Raw genomic sequence first — 8,605 nt, 5'->3', positions numbered from 1 at the left:
GCATTTGACTATCATTTGCTTCTAAAAGCTTTGTTTGAATGTGTTTGACTTTTATTTGATTCAAATAGCTTTGTTGAATGCATTTTACTTTCATTTGCTTCAAAAAGCTTTGTTTGAAAGTGTTTGACTTTTATTTGATTCAAACAGCTTTGTCGAATGGATTTGACTTTCATTTCTTTCAAATAGCTTTGTTTGAATATGTTTGACTTTTATTTTATTCAAATAGATTTGTTGAATGCAATTGACTTTCATTTGCTTCAAAAAGCTTTATTTGAATGTGTTTGAATTTTATTTGATTCAATTACCTTTGTTGAATGCATTTGACTTTCATTTGCTTCAAAAAGCTTTGTTTTAAATGTGTTTGAATTTTATTTGATTCAAATACCTTTGTTGAATGCATTTGACTTTCATTTGCTTCTGAATGCTTTTTTTGAATGTGTTTGACTCTTATTTGATTCAAATAGCTTTGTTGAATGCATGTTACATTCATTTGCTTCAAAAAGCTTTGTTTGAAAGTGTTTGACTTTTATTTGATTCAAACAGCTTTGTTGAATGCATTTGACTTTCATTTCCTTCAAAAAGCTTTGTTTGAATATGTTTGACTTTTATTTGATTCAAATAGCTTTGTTGAATGCATTTGACTTTCATTTGCTTCAAAAAGCTTTGTTTGGATATGTTTGACTTTTATTTTATTCAAATAGCTTTGTTGAATGCATTTGACTTTCATTTGATTCAAAAAGCTTTGTTTAAAATTGTTTGACTTTTATTTGATTCAAATAGCTTTGTTGAATGCATTTGACTTTCATTTGCTTCAAAAAGCTTTATTTGAATGTGTTTGAATTTTATTTGATTCAATTACCTTTGTTGAATGCATTTGACTTTCATTTGCTTCAAAAAGCTTTGTTTTAAATGTGTTTGAATTTTATTTGATTCAAATACCTTTGTTGAATGCATTTGACTTTCATTTGCTTCTGAATGCTTTTTTTGAATGTGTTTGACTCTTATTTGATTCAAATAGCTTTGTTGAATGCATGTTACATTCATTTGCTTCAAAAAGCTTTGTTTGAAAGTGTTTGACTTTTATTTGATTCAAACAGCTTTGTTGAATGCATTTGACTTTCATTTCCTTCAAAAAGCTTTGTTTGAATATGTTTGACTTTTATTTGATTCAAATAGCTTTGTTGAATGCATTTAACTTTCATTTGCTTCAAAAAGCTTTGTTTGAATGTCTTTGACTTTTATTTGATTCAAATAGCTTTGTTGAATGCATTTGACTTTCATTTGCTTCAGAAAGCTTTGTTTGAATGTGTGTGACTTTTATTTGATTCAAATAGCTTTGTTGTATGCAATTGACTTTTATTTGCTTCAAAGTGCTTTATTTGAATGTGTTTTACTTTCATTTGCTTCAAAAAGATTTATTTGAAAGTGTTTGACTTTCATTTGTTTCAAATAGCTTTGTTGAATGTAATTGACTTTCATTTGCTTCAAAAAGCATTTTTTAAATGTGTTTGACTTTCATTTGATTCAAATAGCATTGTTGAATGCATTTGACTTTCATTTGCTTCAAAAAGCTTTGTTTGAACGTGTTTGACTTTTATTTGATTCAAATAGATTTGTTGAATGCATTTGACTATCATTTGCTTCTAAAAGCTTTGTTTGAATGTGTTTGACTTTTATTTGATTCAAATAGCTTTGTTGAATGCATTTTACTTTCATTTGCTTCAAAAAGCTTTGTTTGAAAGTGTTTGACTTTTATTTGATTCAAACAGCTTTGTTGAATGCATTTGACTTTCATTTCCTTCAAAAAGCTTTGTTTGAATATGTTTGACTTTTATTTAATTCAAATAGCTTTGTTGAATGCATTTGACTTTCATTTGCTTCAAAAAGCTTTGTTCGAATGTGTTTGACTTTTATTTGATTCAAGTAGATTTGTTGAATGCATTTGACTATCATTTGCTTTTAAAAGCTTTGTTTGAATGTGTTTGACTTTTATTTGATTCAAATAGCTTTGTGAATGCATTTGACTTTCATTTGCTTCAAAAAGCTTTGTTTGAATGTGTTTGACTTTCATTTGATTCAAATAGATTTGTTGAACGCATTTGACTTTCATTTGCTTCAGAAAGCTTTGTTTGAATGTCTTTGACTTTTATTTGATTCAAATAGCTTTGTTGAATACATTTGACTTTCATTTGCTTCAGAAAGCTTTGTTTGAATGTGTTTGACTTTTATTTGATTCAAATAGCTTTGTTGAATGCAATTGATTATCATTTGCTTCAAAATGCTTTATTTGAATGTGTTTGACTTTCATTTGCTTCAAAAAGATTTATTTGAAAGTGTTTGACTTTCATTTGTTTCAAATAGCTTTGTTGAATGTAATTGACTTTCATTTGCTTCAAAAAGCATTTTTTAAATGTGTTTGACTTTCATTTGATTCAAATAGCATTGTTGAATGCATTTGACTTTCATTTGTTTCAAAAAGCTTTGTTTGAATGTGTTTGACTTTTATTTGATTCAAATAGATTTGTTGAATGCATTTGACTTTCATTTGCTTCTAAAAGCTTTGTTTGAATGTGTTTGACTTTTATTTGATTCAAATAGCTTTGTTGAATGCATTTTACTTTCATTTGCTTCAAAAAGCTTTGTTTGAAAGTGTTTGACTTTTATTTGATTCAAACAACTTTGTTGAATGCATTTGACTTTCATTTCCTTCAAAAAGCTTTGTTTGAATATGTTTGACTTTTATTTGATTCAAATAGCTTTGTTGAATGCATTTGACTTTCATTTGCTTCAAAAAGCTTTGTTCGAATGTGTTTGACTTTTATTTGATTCAAGTAGATTTGTTGAATGCATTTGACTATCATTTGCTTTTAAAAGCTTTGTTTGAATGTGTTTGACTTTTATTTGATTCAAATAGCTTTGTGAATGCATTTGACTTTCATTTGCTTCAAAAAGCTTTGATTGAATGTGTTTGACTTTCATTTGATTCAAATAGATTTGTTGAACGCATTTGACTTTCATTTGCTTCAGAAAGCTTTGTTTGAATGTCTTTGACTTTTATTTGATTCAAATAGCTTTGTTGAATACATTTGACTTTCATTTGCTTCAGAAAGCTTTGTTTGAATGTGTTTGACTTTTATTTGATTCAAATAGCTTTGTTGAATGCAATTGATTATCATTTGCTTCAAAGTGCTTTATTTGAATGTGTTTGACTTTCATTTGCTTCAAAAAGATTTATTTGAAAGTGTTTGACTTTCATTTGTTTCAAATAGCTTTGTTGAATGTAATTGACTTTCATTTGCTTCAAAAAGCATTTTTTAAATGTGTTTGACTTTCATTTGATTCAAATAGCATTGTTGAATGCATTTGACTTTCATTTGCTTCAAAAAGCTTTGTTTGAACGTGTTTGACTTTTATTTGATTCAAATAGATTTGTTGAATGCATTTGACTATCATTTGCTTCTAAAAGCTTTGTTTGAATGTGTTTGACTTTTATTTGATTCAAATAGCTTTGTTGAATGCATTTTACTTTCATTTGCTTCAAAAAGCTTTGTTTGAAAGTGTTTGACTTTTATTTGATTCAAATAGCTTTGTTGAATGCATTTGACTTTCATTTCCTTCAAAAAGCTTTGTTTGAATATGTTTAACTTTTATTTGATTCAAATAGCTTTGTTGAATGCATTTGACTTTCATTTCCTTCAAAAAGCTTTGTTTGAATATGTTTGACTTTTATTTGATTCAAATAGCTTTGTTGAATGCATTTGACTTTCATTTGCTTCAAAAAGCTTTGTTCGAATGTGTTTGACTTTTATTTGATTCAAGTAGATTTGTTGAATGCATTTGACTATCATTTGCTTTTAAAAGCTTTGTTTGAATGTGTTTGACTTTTATTTGATTCAAATAGCTTTGTGAATGCATTTGACTTTCATTTGCTTCAAAAAGCTTTGTTTGAATGTGTTTGACTTTCATTTGATTCAAATAGATTTGTTGAACGCATTTGACTTTCATTTGCTTCAGAAAGCTTTGTTTGAATGTCTTTGACTTTTATTTGATTCAAATAGCTTTGTTGAATACATTTGACTTTCATTTGCTTCAGAAAGCTTTGTTTGAATGTGTTTGACTTTTATTTGATTCAAATAGCTTTGTTGAATGCAATTGATTATCATTTGCTTCAAAATGCTTTATTTGAATGTGTTTGACTTTCATTTGCTTCAAAAAGATTTATTTGAAAGTGTTTGACTTTCATTTGTTTCAAATAGCTTTGTTGAATGTAATTGACTTTCATTTGCTTCAAAAAGCATTTTTTAAATGTGTTTGACTTTCATTTGATTCAAATAGCATTGTTGAATGCATTTGACTTTCATTTGCTTCAAAAAGCTTTGTTTGAATGTGTTTGACTTTTATTTGATTCAAATAGATTTGTTGAATGCATTTGACTATCATTTGCTTCTAAAAGCTTTGTTTGAATGTGTTTGACTTTTATTTGATTCAAATACCTTTGTTGAATGCATTTGACTTTCATTTGCTTTAAAAAGCTTTGTTTGATTGTGTTTAACTTTTATTTGATTCAAATAGCATTGTTGAATGCAATTGACTTTCCTTTGCTTCAAAAAGCTTTGTTTGATTGTGTGTTTAACTTTTATTTGATTCAAACAGCTTTGTTGAATGCATTTGACTTTCATTAGCCTCAAAAAGCTTTGTTTGAAAGTGTTTGACTTTTAATTGATTCAAATAGCTTTGTTGAATGCATTTGACATTCATTTGCTTCAAAAAGCTTTGTTTGAATTTGTTTGACTTTTAATTGATTCAAATAGCTTTGTTGAATGCAATTGACTTTCATTTGCTTCAAAAAGCTTTGTTTGAAAGTGTTTAACTTTTATTTGATTGAAACAACTTTGTTGAATGCATTTGACTTTCATTTGCTTCAAAAAGCTTTGTTTGAATGTGTTTGAATTTTATTTGATTCAAATAGCTTTGTTGAATGCAATTGACTTTCATTTGCTTCAAAAAGCTTTGTTTGAAAGTGTTTAACTTTTATTTGATTGAACAGCTTTGTTGAATGCATTTGACTTTCATTTGCTTCAAAAAGCTTTGTTTAAATATGTTTGACTTTTATTTGATTCAAATAGCTTTGTTGAATGCAATTGACTTTCATTTGATTCAAATAGCTTTGTTTGATTGTGTTTGACTTTTATTTGATTCAAACAGCTTTGTTGAATGCATTTGACTTTCATTTGCTTCAAAAAGCTTTGTTTAAATATGTTTGACTTTTATTTGATTCAAAGAGCTTCGTTGAATGCAATTGACTTTCATTTGCTTCAAAAAGCTTTGTTTGATTGTGTTTAACTTTTATTTGATTCAAACAGCTTTGTTTGAAAGCGTTTAACTTTTATTTGATTGAAACAGCTTTGTTGAATGCATTTGACTTTCATTTGCTTCAAAAAGCTTTGTTTAAATATGTTTGACTTTTATTTGATTCAAATAGCTTTGTTGAATGTAATAGACTTTCATTTGCTTCAAAAAGCTTTGTTTGATTGTGTGTTTAACTTTTATTTGATTTAAACAGTTTTGTTGGATGCATTTGACTTTCATTTGCCTCAAAAAGCTTTGTTTGAAAGTGTTTGACTTTTAATTGATTCAAATACCTTTGTTGAATGCATTTGACTTTCATTTGCTTCTGAATGCTTTTTTTGAATGTGTTTGACTCTTATTTGATTCAAATAGCTTTGTTGAATGCATGTTACATTCATTTGCTTCAAAAAGCTTTGTTTGAAAGTGTTTGACTTTTATTTGATTCAAACAGCTTTGTTGAATGCATTGGACTTTCATTTCCTTCAAAAAGCTTTGTTGAATGCATTTGACTTTCATTTGCTTTAGAAAGCTTTGTTTGAATTTGTTTGACTTTTATTTGATTCAAATAGCTTTGTTGAATGCAATTGACTTTCATTTGATTCAAATAGCTTTGTTGAACGCAATTGACTTTCATTTGCTTCAAAATGCTTTGTTTGAAAGTGTTTAACTTTTATTTGATTGAAACAGCTTTGTTGAATGCATTTGACTTTCATTTGCTTCAAAAAGCTTTGTTTAAATATGTTTGACTTTTATTTGATTCAAATAGCTTTGTTGAATGCAATTGACTTTCATTTGCTTCAAAAAGCTTTGTTTGATTGTGTTTAACTTTTAATTGATTCAAATAGCTTTGTTGAATGCATTTGACTTTCATTTGCTTCAGAAAGCTTTGTTTGAATGTGTTTGACTTTTAATTGATTCAAATAGCTTTGTTGAATGCATTTGACTTTCATTTGCCTCAGAAAGCTTTGTTTTAATGTGTTTGACTTTTAATTGATTCAAATAGCTTTGTTGAATGCATTTGACTTTCATTTGATTCAGAAAGCTTTGTTTGAATGTGTTTGACTTTTTAATTGATTTAAATAGCTTTGTTGAATGCATTTGACATTCATTTACATCAGAAAGCTTTGTTTGAATGTGTTTGACTTTCAATTGATTCAAATAGCTTTGTTGAATGCATTTGACTTTCATTTGCTTCAGGAAGCTTTGTTTGAATGTGTTTGAATTTTATTTGATTCAAATAGCTTTGTTGAATGCAATTGAATTTCATTTGCTCTAAAATGCTTTGTTTAAATATGTTTGACTTTTATTTGATTCAAATAGCTTTGTTGAATGTAATTGACTTTCATTTGCTTCAAAAAGCTTTGTTTAAATGTGTTTGAATTTTATTTGATTCAAATAGCTTTGTTTAAATGTGTTTGACTTTCATTTGCTTCAAAAAGCTTTGTTTGAAAGTGTTTAACTTTTATTTGATTGAAACAGCTTTGTTGAATACATTTGACTTTCATTTGTTTCAAAAAGCTTTGTTTAAATATGTTTGACTTTTATTTGATTCAAATAGCTTTGTTGAATGCAATTGACTTTCATTTGCTTCAAAAAGCTTTGTTTGATTGTATTTAACTTTTAATTGATTCAAATAGCTTTGTTGAATGCATTTGACTTTCATTTGCTTCAGAAAGCATTGTTTGAATGTGTTTGACTTTTAATTGATTCAAATGGCTTTGTTGAATGCATTTGACTATTATTTGCTTCAGAAAGCTTTGTTTTAATGTGTTTGACTTTTTATTGATTCAAATGGCTTTGTTGAATGCATTTGACTTTCATTTGCTTCAGAAAGCTTTGTTTGAATGTGTTTGACTTTTAATTGATTCAAATAGCTTTGTTGAATGTATTTGACTTTCATTTGCTTCAGAAAGCTTTGTTTGAATGTGTTTGACTTTTAATTGATTCTAAAAGCTTTGTTGAATGCATTAAACTTTCATTTGCTTCAGAAAGCTTTGTTTGAATGTGTTTGAATTTTATTTGATTAAAATAGCTTTGTTGAATGCAATTGACTTTCATTTGCTCCAAAATGCTTTGTTTAAATATGTTTGACTTTTATTTGATTCAAATAGCTTTTTTGAATGCATTTGACTTTCATTTCCTTCAGAAAGCTTTGTTTGAATGTGTTTCACTTTTAATTGATTGAAATAGCTTTGTTGAATGCATTTGACTTTCATTTGCTTCAAAAAGCTTTGTTTGAATGTGTTTGACTTTCATTTGATTCAAATAGCTTTGTTTAATGCATCGTACTTTCATTTGCTTCAAAAAGCTTTGTTTGAATGTTTTTGACTTTTTTTTTATTCAAATAGCTTTGTTGAATGCATTTGACTTTCATTTGCTTTAAAAAGCTTTGTTTGAATGTGTTTGACTTTCATTTGATTCAAATGGCTTTGTTGAATGCATTTGACTTTCATTTGCTTCAAAAAGCTTTGTTTGAATGTGTTTGACTTTCATTTGATTCAAATAACTTTGTTGAATGCATTTGACTTTCATTTGCTTCAGAAAGCTTTGTTTGAATGTGTGTGACTTTTATTTGATTCAAATAGCTTTGTTGAATGCAATTGACTTTCATTTGCTTCAAAGTGCTTTATTTGAATGTGTTTGACTTTCATTTGCTTCAAAAAGATTTATTTGAAAGTGTTTGACTTTCATTTGTTTCAAATAGCTTTGTTGAATGTAATTGACTTTCATTTGCTTCAAAAAGCATTTTTTAAATGTGTTTGACTTTCATTTGATTCAAATAGCATTGTTGAATGCATTTGACTTTCATTTGCTTCAAAAAGCTTTGTTTGAACGTGTTTGACTTTTATTTGATTCAAATAGATTTGTTGAATGCATTTGACTATCATTTGCTTCTAAAAGCTTTGTTTGAATGTGTTTGACTTTTATTTGATTCAAATAGCTTTGTTGAACGCATTTTACTTTCATTTTCTTCAAAAAGCGTTGTTTGAAAGTGTTTGACTTTTATTTGATTCAAACAGCTTTGTTGAATGCATTTGACTTTCATTTCCTTCAAAAAGCTTTGTTTGAATATGTTTAACTTTTATTTGATTCAAATAGCTTTGTTGAATGCATTTAACTTTCATTTGCTGCAAAAAGCTTTGTTTAAATGTCTTTGACTTTTATTTGATTCAAATAGCTTTGTTGAATTCATTTGACTTTCATTTGCTTCAGAAAGCTTTGTTTGAATGTGTTTGACTTTTATTTGATTCAAATA

This window comes from Chenopodium album, chromosome 14, assembly GCF_948465745.1.
Source record: "Chenopodium album chromosome 14, dcCheAlbu1.1, whole genome shotgun sequence".
NCBI classification, from domain to species: domain Eukaryota; kingdom Viridiplantae; phylum Streptophyta; class Magnoliopsida; order Caryophyllales; family Amaranthaceae; genus Chenopodium; species Chenopodium album.
The sequence above is the reverse complement of the archived record's forward strand: the minus strand, read 5'-3'. Positions refer to the sequence as shown.